Source organism: Notamacropus eugenii, chromosome 1 (genome assembly GCF_028372415.1).
Source record: "Notamacropus eugenii isolate mMacEug1 chromosome 1, mMacEug1.pri_v2, whole genome shotgun sequence".
Taxonomy (NCBI): domain Eukaryota; kingdom Metazoa; phylum Chordata; class Mammalia; order Diprotodontia; family Macropodidae; genus Notamacropus; species Notamacropus eugenii.
In genome coordinates this window covers 192,292,758-192,307,741 of record NC_092872.1, presented here as the reverse complement: position 1 = coordinate 192,307,741, position 14,984 = coordinate 192,292,758, and the positions used below count along the sequence as shown (strand labels likewise).

The 14,984-nt window shown below is 35.3% G+C and overlaps 1 protein-coding gene across 2 annotated transcripts in view; it reads right to left on the bottom strand.

Annotated features, from left to right (window-relative positions):
* The window catches only part of NHLRC2 (NHL repeat containing 2), a 64,939-nt gene that overhangs the window by 41,365 nt on the left and 8,590 nt on the right, over window positions 1-14,984 (bottom strand). The window lies entirely within an intron of this gene.

Here is a 14,984-nt window from a genome sequence, read left to right as displayed (position 1 = left end):
AGATTTCACATAAAATCTCAGTAAAAAATTATATATATAGTTATTTCTTTAAATTTAAGAAATTACTTTTTTTGTCATTAGCAAAAGCAAAAAAAAATCAACACTAACATACAATTTCTAGTCTTGAAAATAATTCAATAAGCCCTATTTTCTTTATTTTTTTCCATGATTTTGCAATTATCTTTTTGGTGAGGACAAAAATCTTAAATGATTCATAGCCTATTCAGGGTGAACTCTACTCTCCATCCATACTGATAAGTGCATTAGAATAACAAAGATAGGTTCATACAGGAATATCTAGGTACACAGCTCCAGTATGTGGCTTTGAATGCAAATCATTTTGAATATAAAAATCACTAAAACTTTTTTCATCGCAGCAAGGAATAATGTGTTTTTTACCGGCAGTGGACAAGCTTTGCTTCTAAACTAGAAATTTAATTCCACCTAGAGAAATTAATAAGTATTAAGTTTACAACTTTAAAAATATAAAGGAGGGACCCAAAAACTACTGTCTGAACACTTCAAAGAAAAAAACCTCTCCATTTCCTTCATTATAGATGAGAGAGTCCAGAATGAAGCCTAATGATCTGAAAATACAGTTATGACAACTCAATTACAGCTGACATTCAGACTATCTGGCACTTTCATTTTTCATTGCGTAAGTTTAATGTACAAATTAAAAGTACATGGATGTTTCTACTACTTATAAAACTTCTTATTCTCTTGCTTTAAGCACGTTTGCCAAACACAAAAAATTCCCAATCAAGTTAATTCTCTGTACTTTAGTACAAGACTTTACATTTATCCATAATGAATTTCTTAAAGGATTGAGTCCAGTGCTCCAGCCTGTCAAAATTTTTTTGGATCCCTGGGATGGTGTTATTTGCAGTTTTGATGAACATATTACCTAAGCCAAGAGCTGCAGGTTTCTCACCTCTGATCATCATCCAGCTCCTACCTTGTCTTAAATTAGAATATACTGTGGAGACAGTAAACTAATTAATTGACCATAGAATGTGAAAATATAGAATAATACCAACATTTCTATTTGCGTAGAGAACATTCTAGTAACATTTCCAGTCATTCCATAAGCAAAAGTCATAAACTTCAAAAGAAAAAAAAGCCAAGTTTGTAAATGTACATGTCTATATGTAAATACATATTATACGTATGAAAAAAATTAAAGGAATAGAAACAGAATCTTTTAAAACATTATTAAAGCAGAATACTAAACAAATAAAAGTACCAGGAGAAAAATAATGATGTCTCCTCTAAAGTTTTATGCTAGCAAAACTTTGGGTATGAAATTTATTAATGTAAAAAAAAATTGTACTGAGATGTTTTTTTCTAAAAGAGAGTTTTGACAGTCATTATAATGCTAAATACCTAAGTTTTTTATATTATGGAAAGTGTAGTTTGGATTGAAAATCTATTTGGCTTTTATGAATAGAAACTTTCTTATCTCTAAACTTGAGATTCATAATAAGAAAGTATAAACATTTTTGATATGCTTTTTAGAACTAAAATGTATCTTGAAATTAAGGGGTCAAGTAAATTAATAATAAATAGTACACTCTCAGTACAACTCCCATGTGATCATGCATACAAGGCACAGTAATAACCCCTACATGGCTAAATTATTATAGAGAGCGCCTTTTGTTCCAAAAGTTGGCTCCATTTTTAATCTAGGAAAATGAGAATATGTAAATACCTAAGAAGCTGACATAGAGTAATTATGATAAATGGGAGAAAAAACAAACAAATCAGGAAAGCCAGTGTCAGGACATCAAGGTAGGAAAGGGTATATTTAGGAGCACATCATTAATGTTTAGGTATTAATCTCACAGAAGTCAACCCAATGTTTCCATAAATCATGTCTTAGTGTTGCTACAAAAATTATACTTTGACACGCCACTAAATCCGTGAGTTTTTGTGTCAAGAAACATGGGATCACTGTAAATAAAATGTAAACTCTTTGTGAGAGACATTTTTTCACTTCTGTATTTTTAGATTCAATTCCTAGCACAATGCTGGTGTGTGTGTGTGTATCTGTGTGTGCATGTATGTGTGCTTAGCAAATGTTAGATGACTGCAATTTCTCAAAAGCAATCCATTCCACTCTCTCCCTCTACTTAATGCTAGGTCCATGCATGGCAGTAAAGAACATTTTTGCTGTATGTCTCCTTGCTCGATACTCTCTCACCTGACATTTCAGAATGCAAAGATGACTGTGCAAAAATCTGTGGTTATATCTATCAAGTAATCTTAACATATATATACATATATATGGAGAGAGAGAGAGAAAATTTTCTGGAGAATCTCTGGAGAGGCATTTTGCTACAAGTCAAATGCTTTTCCGTAATTAACAAATTATAAGCACAGTTAGATTTTCCATTCTCTACACCTTTGTCAGTTGTGAGAAAATTAAGGTTTGCAAAGTGTTTTATATATACTGATCCTCGTAACAACAGACCGTGAGGTGGCTAGGTAGAGATGTGGTTCAAATCAGCTCTCTCTGATCTCTAAGTAGCTGTATTTTCCCCTACCCTATGCTACCTCAGAATACCAGGCTGGGTGGAGCATTGACCTGATTTAGATATTCTTAGCAGTGGAAGACTCTTGGCCATAGAGCAGCATCTGAACCGGCCTGGAAATGCTTGCTAGAGTCAGGTTCAGGATGCAGATTGAACTGCAAGAGGAAATTGAGGGAAGATGCAGCAGTAGAACAATCGGGGAGCCTTCTTTTGCCTTCCAATTCTTCCCACTGTGTGACTTTGGGTATCGCTCTAAGCCCACCCCCCTTCAAAAAGAAAACATCCACCCCCTGCTCCACAGGATGAAGTGCTCCTAATGTTTTAAGTACTATATAAATCCAGTACTGAACAGAAAAGGCAACGGCACAACAGTCGTCAGGACACCTGGGTTCTAGTCCCAGATCTTCTACTTTTCTAGTCACTTACTTGCTCTAAAATTTACTTTTCTCAGTAAAAACAAGGCTGCAGTGACCTGCTCAGCCTCCCTTACATGGCTACTGTGAGGCCCAAATAGACAGGGTATGTAAGAGCTCTATGAAAATATAAAGTGTCATACAGATTTAAGGGAGTGCTATTACTACAAGAGAGATGGAGATATGACCTGAGACCATTTAGTCCAATTCCCTCATTTTACAAATGGGGAAACTAAAGTAAGATGACTTCTCCTTCAGCTGCTGCTGCCCTCCTCAAAATTACCTTGCATATATTTTGTTTTTATTCTATATATTTCTACATGTACATGTTGTCTCTCTCAATAGGATGTAAACTCCTTGAGGACAGGCACTATTCTACTTGTCCCTCTATCCTCAGCACCTAGCATAGTGCCTGGCGTATCCCAGGTACTTAATAAATGCTTGCTGATTGGCTGCCTAATAACAACAGTTAGTATTTATGTAGTGTCGGGCATTTTACTAGCACTAAACACTTTACAATTATCTCATTTGATTCTTGTAATAGTTCTGGGAGGTAGGTGCGACTATTATCTCCGTCTTACAGATGAGGAAACTGAGGCAAACAGACTTGCCCAGGGTCACACAGCTAATAAGTATCTGAGCCACATTTAAACTCAGGTCTTGACTCCAGGCCCAGTGCTCTATTTACTGTGCCACAAGCGCCTTGTTACTATTGCTTAAGATCCTAACCCTACGCCACTGCTTCAAGAAGCAGAGTTGGTACATGGTTTGGGGGTATGTACTGTCAGGATGGCACATGCCCTAGGTGTGCTGCCTCTCCTTACTTGCATGTCTAAAACAATTTATATATGCTGTTTGTTTATTGAGGAAACCTTCTCTAATTCTTTGGAGTCTCAATGAAATTACGTTCTCCTTGTAAACTCTTCCTAAACTCAAAGTCTGTTTCATATACCTCATATGACATGGCACAGTGGAGAGAACACTGGATTTTGATCCAGGAAAGACCTCAGTTTGAGTCCCTGTTCTAACATTAACTCTTTGATCTTGGGGAAGCTGGGTTTTCCTTCTTGTTTCCTCATATTAAAAAATAGGTGAAGATCAAATCTACACTGCTTACACTTCAGAGCAGTTCTAAGGATCAAACGAGAATGTATTTAACTTATTTCAGCACTTCAAGGGTCTACAATTTCAGTCAGTGAGAAAACTGCCTCCACAAATACCTACTGTAACCTGCCTTTCTACAACTTAACAGATGGTCTTTATTAACTGCAGTGACTACAAAACAAACAAACAAAACCCTATTAACTGGTGACCAGTTTTCTGGTGATAAGCCTCTTGAATTATGCTAGGCCAGTTCTGGGACAACAGACAGTCTGTCATTTGTATCATACTTCAAGACTTTTTGGCTTGAGAGGATTTGCCAAACTTGTGCTCCACTGGCAATGAGAGGGAGGAAAGAAAGTTTGCTCTATTCTAATAAGAGGCACTTGGGTATATATAATACAACATGTTATATGTAATACAATCGCATTACATACACAGAGGTGGGTTTAGAGATCAAAGTTTGGAAGTCAATGATTAAGAGGTGATGGATAAAGTCCTGGAAAGAGGCAAGTTACTTATTTTTAGGCAGACAAAATAAAATTGCATCAATTTTTAAAACAGCACAAAGAGAAGTGAAAATTTGAACAGTTTAATAGTAAGCTTAAAATTACCACCAAAAATAGAAAATTGATCTTCAAAGTATGGAAGTACAGGGTCCAGAAAATCTGTGTTGTACTACATCAATATTCCCATGAGAAAAACAATTTTAATTCACTTGTCATCATGATGATCAATTGAGCATTTTATTTTAGACTGTTCCATTTGTCAGAACCTTAAGGGTAAAATGACATGAGAAACATTTTGGCTTGTTTTTTAAATATGTAGTTTTGGTACAGCAATACTATAAATAAAGCCTCAGGGAAACTGAAGTAAGCCCAAAAGGAGAATCCTACAGTTCATAAAAATCACACCTTACTGAGAATAAAAGCTGGCTGTAAGGTTTGCTTAGTTTCTCCCTAAATACATCTTCTTTAGAAGGTATCTTACTGATATTTTCAAAGGAGGACATGCAATGAGCATACCTATCAAACTGATCTGTTTAATCTCTGAGCATATCACAAACATTCATGCCTCTGCATCTCTGGTCATGCAGTCAGTTCTTTTCTCCTGGAATACCTTTCCTCATATGTAAATTTTACTTTTCCTTCAAAATCCAGCTTAAATTCCACTTCCATCAAACCTACCTCGACCATAGTGATTTTTCTGAAGTGATGCAGGTCTTCCGTCTACACTGCTCATTTGAAATTCATCAATTGGAATAATAACATATATAGCATCCAATAAATTAGTTGGTATCTAAAGGTCTTTAGAAAATTAATCAACTACACATTTTACTGAATGCTGAGTGTTCATCCCTGGGTATGTGGAGAAGAGTACAAAAGTATCAGATACTGACCTTCTCCTCAAGCCTATAATTTAGCTAGGGAAACAAACTGAACCATGATCACGGTACTCTGATTAACAAATCTTTTGGGAACAAAACTCTCTTTAACAAAACTTTCTCAGTTGTGGGTCAATAATGGCTAAAGTTGAATAGGAAATAATAATGTCTTTCAAAGACATACTCCTGGTGTCTGAGATGTCTCATCAGAAAACTATCACCTATTTTTAGCTTGCTCAATGGAGATTTCCTCACTATTAGACTTAGTAATGGTAGAGAACAAGAGCCTACCTCTCCTGTAAGGAAAGTATGATCTATGCCAAAGTACAGTAAAGAGGAAGGCATAGGTATGTTAAAGGTGTCTGACTGTCATGGAGCAGATCTCCCAGAACAATCCCCTCTAAATGGGGAGGTCCCTTAGATGTTCCTGTTTGAAGATAGCATTGTGCAGTTTGCATTGAGTCCCCAAATACTGTCAAGCTTCCAAAATTATATCTTTCATCACTCAAAAATTTAACTTACCAACCCCCAGCCAACTGAAGAAGAATTCCTGTTTTGCGTACAATCACATGTAATGAGAGGGACAACACAGGAGATTTATTCTATTTAAAAAAACAACTCCTCTTTGTCCTAAACTTCTTCCTCCTCCTTTCAAACTTCTTACACTCAAGTAAACCTGGTTCCCTCCATAAGACGTTGCATCCTTGGTTACTTTCTCCAATACTGCAAAGTACCTGACCCATGAACCAGAAGAATAAGGCATATTCTTGGCTTCTTGATGCTACTTTTAGCCTATGCCACCATGACCAAGAAATCACCTCCTGTAGGGTACGACAATCTGTACCACTCATTCTAGATCCTTGTTATTACAACCTACTGGTCTCCAGATTACATTCCCTCTCTTCTCAAGGAGTTCAGTACCTGGTTCACAGTCTTCTCTTCTCCACCCCAAATTTAATCTTCATACTTGGGAACTTCAATATCATGCTAATAATCTCAAATATGCCAACTCCCCAGTACTTAAATATGCTCAACTGTGATTAATCAAATTTGTACCCCACCTTGGCCACTAGAGGGATCATATCTTAGATTTCACCATCACTGATAACTGCACCACCATTATGGTCCTAAAGTGATATTCCCCTCCCTAATCATAACCTCTTGGCCTTCAATCTTTTGCTTGCCTTCCTGTTCACTTTCACTATGATCTCTTATCCATATGATCCTTCCTACCAGTCCATTAGCCCTTCTTGGACTTCTTCATAGACTTCACCCTATATCTGACCAGCTCAACGATACTCTTGCATCTCTTGTCCCCATGTCTTACAACCATTCACACATTGCCAAATCCCAATTCTGAGTTACCTCCACCTTCTATCTTTTCCATTTTTACTCAAATGCTACTAAATGAGACTGGAGAAAGTTACATGAACTCAAACTCATGTTTCTGAATCTCAATTTGGTCTTTGCTAATGCATGGAAATTCTTTTAATTCTTCTGACACTGAAACTCAGCACAATGATCTTTCCAAATGTTATTGATCCACAAGCCCCCTATGGCACTTATTCACCCTCTGCCTCTTAGTAGAGGACTTGGCTCCCTACTTTACTGAAAAAGTTAAGGCCTGTGAGCTCCCTCATCTGCCCTACTGGGTACCCCAGAACCCTGAGCCTTATGCTTTCAGGCATTTGTGTTCTCTCCATCCTCAAACTACCTTGTAGTTATCTCTGTAAATCGAGCGCATTACCTAATAGAATGAAAGTTCCCCAACAGCAAGGATTGTTTTTGTCTTTGTACTCCCTAGTGACTAACTAACCTAGTGACTTGTATAGTAGACACAAAAATCTTATTGAATTAAATCTTTAAATATTTTAATTGTCAGTGATCAAAATGTACACTATGCAAAATAAGGAACAAGGATACAAAGACTGAGAAGAATGCTTGACAGAAGGACAAGAGGAAGTGTGGATTAAAGGAGCAAAACAAAGTATGCGTACATAAAAATATTCATAGCAAGGTTTTTTTGGTGGTGGCAAAGAATTAAAAACAGAAGGAGTATCCATCAATTGGGAAATGGGCTGAACAAATTATGGTATATGAAGGAGCTAGAATAATATGCTGTAAGAAATGACAAAGGGGATGGTTTCAGAGAAATCTGGGAAGACTTCAATGAACAGATACAGAGTAAAGGGAGCACAACCAAGTACAGTAACAACAACATTGTAAAGAAAAACAACTTTGAAAGAATTAAGAACTCTGATCTGACCAATGATAATTTCAGAAGACTCAAGATGAAACATACTGCCTACTTACTTGGCCAAAAGCTTTTTACAAATACAATGGTCATGTATTTTTGATGAAAAAAAATCATAAAGGTAAATGGGTTAAAATCATGGAAAAGTATGGGTAGTGAAGATCACACAAGAATTCGACTAAGACTATGTCAGATTTCTTATTTTAAAATAAGTTTTTATTGATGTCTTTTTATGTTAATATAAAATAAACATCTTTCTCCCTCTCAGAGAATCATCCCATAACAAATAGTATTTAAGACAAAAAAAAAAAAGGAAAAAAATCAGCATAACTCTGATACATTGAAAAAGTCTTAAAATACATGCAATGTACAATTACAGATGTAGCATCTCTGCCAGGGGATGGGGCGGGATGCCCTCTCCTATCTCTTCTTTCAAGCTGTACTTGTTCTTTATCACTTTGCAATATCCACTTCTGATTTTTTTTGTGGTTATTCTCTTTACATTATTGTAGTCATTATGTAGACTGTTTTGCTGGCGTTGCTTACTTTATACTGTATCATTTCATGCAAATCTTTTCAAGCTTCTCTGTATTCATCACATTCATCATTTCTTACCCCACAGTAATACTGTTTGTTATGTGTGTACCAAAATATGTTTAGCCATTTCCTAATTAATGGGCATCTACTTTTTTTCTCCAATCCTTTGTTATGACAATACACTGGATTTCAACTATACTGTCAATTTAAAGTTTTCTGTAAGGTGACTAAATTTTATATATAACATTTCAACTTTCCTATTTTATGTATCTGTTTCAGAATTGTAAAAACTGAAATGGCACGTAACCATTTAAGAAAACAAAGATAGTTACAATAAATATGCTTCTGAAAAATCAACTTTTAAAAATCATTCTATTATTCTACATAATGAATTGACCTTTCATTCATAAATTGCAGACAAACTGTTTTTGGAAAAGTGGGATCTGGGAACTGATGAGAGCATGCCAAGTTAGGAGGTTAAAGAAGTAGCAAGAGAAAAGAGATATTCCAGTGACAGGGAGGCAGAGAAGTATAGAGGATGTCAACACTGTTGTTATACCTTTTTTCTTTTCTGTAGCTGAAACAACAATTAGAAAAATAATTCTTATTTCCTCCAACTATAAAAGGAAAAAAGGGAGAAGAGAGACAGGTCAGAGGCAGAGAAGAACAATAAGTCACAGAGGAGAAAGAGATGGCAACACATCCAATTTTCTGTTTCAGTAGGGCTAATTATTAATTATTAACTCAGAACAGGTCCTAGAAGAGAATGGCTAGTACCCTGCCATTTTTTTCACACTTGAACCCTAAGAAAAGACCTGTATTATTAAAATCTTTGCCTCCTTTCCACAAAAACCCTTTATATTTTAGAAATGTATTATTATATATTAAATTTAACATATCATTACCTTCTTTTATATACTATTTAACAAAAATATTTGGCATGTTGGGTTACTATATATGGATACCTGCATTTTACTCAGCAGTTAGAAAAATAATTATTCAACGTTAGCATTCAACTTCCATAGCACTTTTTTTTAACCATTCATCAATAAATCATTCTTTCCAACCAAAATGCAAGTTCTTTTTAGTTATAGCTTGTTAAATCTAACCAATTTTTAAAAACTCATATTTATACACACTTAGCAAGCACTGTTTAAAGAGAAGGTTCTTAACTTATTTTCTAAAAGATTTCTGCTCTTATAAAAACAAGAACAAACTGCATTTAGTAAACTACTTTTACCCTCTAGCAATGGTTGACATGCTAATTTTGGGAATTAGGTAATCCTATAGAATTTTTGTATCCCTATCGTACAAAAAAAAAATGGCTATTTTTTTTGGTGTCTGGATAGCATAAAAAAAGTAGGTATAGGCCAGCGTGTTGTAAATATGTGCTGAATTATCATGAATTAGAGCAATGACACGTGCAAATTAAAAAAAAACTTTCAAAACTAGAACCATTTAATAATATAATTCATCTTTTATTTGGTAATTAGGCTTCTTAATATTTATAATTTCTTTTTATTCTCACTGTAAAAATGATTGTCGTTAATTATTGTAACAGTATGTACATGGCTTTAAAGTTTTATTTTACAGAGAAGGGAGGCCAGTTATAAAGTTAATCCTTGTTCAGGCTACTTTTGAATTAATAAGTATTTTCTCACACAGCTGACCATTTTTGGCTTACTGATAAACATGAACTGAATATCCACTGGAATTTTAAATAGCCTGGGGAATGCTGCTTCAAGAACAGAAATACCACTATTAAAAACAAAGTCATATCAGATAATGACGTGAAAAGACATTTTGATCCAAAGAAAGCAAATTTTATTTAGTAAAAACCCACTGAAATCATATGTGATAAACTCTAGTTGTATATGTTTCTGTTAATATAAATTTATAATCTCATCATTAGAAATGTAACTATTATACTTTCCAGCTATAAGCACTTTAGGATCCATCCCATGTTACTCAAATAGTGAAAGGAAGTCAATCTACACATGTTGAATGCTCCAAATGCAGGTGTTGGGACAAAAAGTAATACTATGGTATAGGTGTTGAATTCAAAAAAGAGAGAAAAACCTGAGGGCAGGTGGGGCCAGATATGGAGGGGGTGATGTAGTTGAAGTGAATGTCTAAAGAAGAGAAGCTGCTATGTGAAAGTGGCAGCAGGATGGTCTGGAAGTAGCAGTGAAGAATAAAAGTTGTTCATTCTTCTTCCTAGATCCATGTGTTGAGGTATGTGAGAGAAGGTACACACAGAGCTGTATGGAGTACCCTAAAATGGATAGTGTTCTTGAGGAAGTCAGATTTCTTTAAGTGCAAGATGGAAAGAGCATGATGTCTGAGATGAGGGGAAGTTTATTAACAGAACAGGGTACATGGAAAGAGGGTTGGGGAAGGTGAGGGACAGGGAGTGGGACAGAGGGTGGGATACACAGCCTAGAAATTTGGGAAGGGTAGGACTGAGATGGATGGAACTGGAGCAGGTAGTGCTAATATAAAAAGGGAATTTTCACTAGGTAGTCACTGACAATCACAAAGATTAGTAAATAAAGAGAGAATTTGCTAGCATTTAGAATGAAGTATTCAACTATAATTCCCCACCTACTGTGTGTCCTGTAATGTTGTAATGAAAGGAGGATAGTGCCACTGGAATCTCTCTCAAATACTGGGGGAGAATGGGCATCAGAGAGAGAAGATAAGTAATAAGTAATAAGATAAGTAATAAGTACCTCAGGAATATTCACATATTCACAGCACTAGTTGATTTGTCTTCTTCCAAGACAGCATGTGATAACTGCACTGTTATAAGTCATCCTACATATAAGGTCATGGTTGGCTCCTGCTTGGAACTGGCACCTGAGGCCTATTACTTAGCTGATGCTCTAGTGCTGGACAAAGTTTGATAAGTGAGAAGACCAGCTGACATCTGAAACATTGGTTCTGTTTGGGGTCCTAATGGCAAGAAGCTCAGTGGTAATGGAGAACTGAAACAACGCTGATTTTTTTTATCCATGCCTAAAAGGCAACGTCTTATTAGTACCAAGCAGAACAAACCTAATCCCAATTTTACATGAAAAACTTTCAAATACTTAGAGATAGCTACAACCACCCAACTCTTCTCTTTTTGAGCCTGAATACCCAGTTCTTTCTATCAATTCTCACATGGCACAAACTTGAGGTCATTTACAATCCTGATCAATCCTCTGTAAGCATTCCAGGTTATTGATGTACATCCTAAAATGTGGTATCTAGGCTTGAACAGATAATTCTATGCAAAACTGCCAAAACGTAATGAGGTAATATGATTAAGATTTACATCAGGAAGAATGGTGCTCAAAACCAATAGTTCTCCATTACCTACTTAATAAAGATGCTTGAATTCATCTGTCATTTTCATGTGCTTTTGTCTTATCTTCCCACTAGATTATAAGCTCTATGAGGGCAGTGACTGTGTCTAGTTTCATTTTTATTTATCAATTAGTTGATCATAGGTACATGCTAGTTTTTTAATTAATGTTTGCAGAATGGCTGAGAGAAAAGGCATTTATAAAATGTCTTGTGAACACCTACTGGTTTCTCCATAACTAGATATCTCTCAGTATTCCTTCCTTCCCTTTTCAGAAGATATCGTGTATAAACATGTATATCGTGTATTTTTTTAAAAGATAAAAAGAGAAAAAATCAGCAAAACTCATCAATACATTTTAAAAATCTGACTTTATATGCAGCATATTACACAACTATGGATCCCTCTGCCTTTGTGAAAGGAACAATATAAAGTGTCTTCTCATGTCTTTTTTTGGGGGGCCAACCTTATATTTTATAATTTCATAACATTCATTTTCAACTGTTTTGTGGTTGTTCTTCCCCTTTACATTGCTGTAATCACCGTGTATATCATCCTCTTGGCTCTACTTCATTTTGCATCAATTCATGTCAGTTTTTGCATACTTTTTTAATATTCATCATTTGTTTCTTAGAGCACAGAAAGAATCCATTACACAATTGTTTTAGACATTCTCCAATTCAGTTCTTTGCTACCACAAAAAGTGCTGCAATAAATATTTTGGTGTATATGAGGGCTTTTTATCAGTGACTTCCTTGGGCTATATGCCTAGAAGTGGAATCTGAGTCAAATAGTATGGACATTTTAGCCACTTTATTTGCATAATTCCAAATTGCTTTCCATAATCAACATACAGAATCATTAGCTCCACCAATAGTGCACTGCCATGTCTGCCCTTTCACAATCTCTCCAACAAGGATTATTCCCTTCTTTTTCACCTTTACCAATTTGCTGGATGTGAGATGAAATCTCAAGATTTATGATTTGTATTTCTCTCATTAGTGATTTGGAGCATTCTTTCACATGGTAGTAAATAGTTTGTAATTCTCTTGAAAATTGTTCATATCCTTTGATCACTTCTCTACTGGGCAATGGTTTTTGGTCACATATTTCTATAAGTTTGCCTAGATAACCTGGATAACTAGATGCAAAGATTTTTTTTCTCCACTTAAAAATCACTTTCTTACTTTAGATGCATTAATTTGTGTGTGTGCGTGTTTGTGTATGCAAAAGCTGTTCCCTACGCCTTGGACATATACCTTCTTTATTTCCTTCTCAGAGTTCTTCTCTTTCTTAAAGATGCAGAAGTGGCACCATATTCTGCAAAAGGTCTTTCCTGAAGTCCCAACTACTAGTGCTCTACCTCTCAAACTACCTTGTATTTAACTTGTTTGTGTGTTTTTGACTTCATTATATTTGTGCTGTATGTTATGTACATATTACATGTACTTGTTCTTTCCTCCATTAGAATGCAAGCTCAATGCAAGTAGAAATTGCTTTGTTCTTAGCACTCATAACATCAAGTGCCTATGACAATGTTAATTACATTTTGTTGGTGGTGTTCAGTTATTTTCAGTCCTGTTCAACTCTCCATGACCCCATCTGGGGTTTTCTTGGCAAAGATACTGGAATGGTTTGTCATTTCCTTCTCCAGCTTATTTTACAGATGAGGAAACAGAGGCAAACAAGGTAAAGTGACTTGCCCAGGACCACACAGCTAGTAAGTATCTGAAGTCAGGTTTGAACTCAGGAAGATAAGTTTTCCTAACTCCAAGCCCAGCACTCTATCCACTGTGGCACCTAGCTGTACCTACTAATCACAGAGTAGATCCTTAATTCTTGTAGATTGACTTTCTTTTTCATGTGATCAAAATTATCTACCTTATATGTTGCTTTTCCCTCTTGCTTCATTAGGAATTTGTCTTCTACCCGTAGCCATGAAAGGAATATGATCTACTTTTCTTCTAATGTTTTATTTTTTAATATTCATTTTGAATTTGTTAAGGAACATGGTGTAATAGGTTAGTTTGAGTCTGATTTCTTCCAGGCTGTTTTCTAGTTGTTATTAAGTAGGGAGTTCTTTACTAAATTATGCTTTCAGGTTAATGAAATACTGAATTACCTGAATTCCATTATTTTTGATTCTCCCTTATTTAGCCAGTTCAGTCTAAGAAATAAAAGCATTTGTAAAATGTCTAGTAAATATCTGCTAAGTTCTCAATAATGACTACTGAGTGACAAATTGGTATTTCAAGACGTAATATATCAGTGGTAAAAATTCTGATATTTCTGTTGTGCAAATATACGTGCTTAAAAAAAAGCAAATAGTATGAAATGGATTCCTTGGATGGTCAAATAAAATTTTGACTTTAACACATGCAGGACTAGGAAGTGGTTTGAATAAGCTTTAAGTATCAGTTATCCTTAAACAAAAATTCACCTCAGATTCCCATTTTTGGCAAAGTGTAGTCACAGTTACATATTCCAAACTGATATGAAATCAATATACAAGCAGTTTCTAATTTTTTCTGCCTATCCTCTCTTTTATTCTCTAAACTTACAAGATGCCCTTCATTTTTATGTAAATTTTACTTTCCATTATGTCCCACAACAGACAATGCTTTTTTAAGTCTTATAAATTTCCTTTCTTCCTTTCTCCTCTTCAGTTAACTAAAAACCATTTGAAATCAATCAATTAATCAAGAAGTTTTTATTAACAGCCTACTACATACCTGGCCCTAAAACCAAGTAAAGTAGTCTTCTCTTTAAAGGAACTTACCTTACTTTGAGGAAATATGTACACATGTAAATATAGTACAAACAGAAGGTATCTTGAAAGGGAGACAGTAGGACCTAGTGGGGGAATCAGGAAAGGTCTCATGTATGAGGTAGCAACTGAGCTAATAAGCCTTGAATAAAATCAAGGACTCTAAGTGGCAGAGGTAAGAAGGGGTGCATTCCAGGCATAAGAAACAGCCTGGACAATTACAGGAACAAAAAACACCCAGAATGCATAAGGGACAATGTGTGCAAAGGTATAGAGATAGGAGATGGACTGTCAATTGTAAGGAATATCAAGAGGGTAATTTTGGACATCAAGTATACAAAGGGGAACAATGCAAAAGCTTTGAAATGTAGATTGTAGCCAGATTGCAAAGGGCTTTAAATGCAAAACAGAGGAATTTGTTTTTGATCCTGGAGATTTTGGGGAGTCCATTAAAAATAAATTAGAATTTTTTTTCTGAATTATCTTTTTATCAAATAAGAAACCAGTGATGGAAGGAAAATCTAAAAGTAGAGATTTAAAACAAACAACTTCTAGGTAATACTCTGGGATCAGTAGCGAGGGGGCATAATTTCTTATATCTTCAGTATACATAATATTGCTTAATAGGTATTCATAAAGATGATC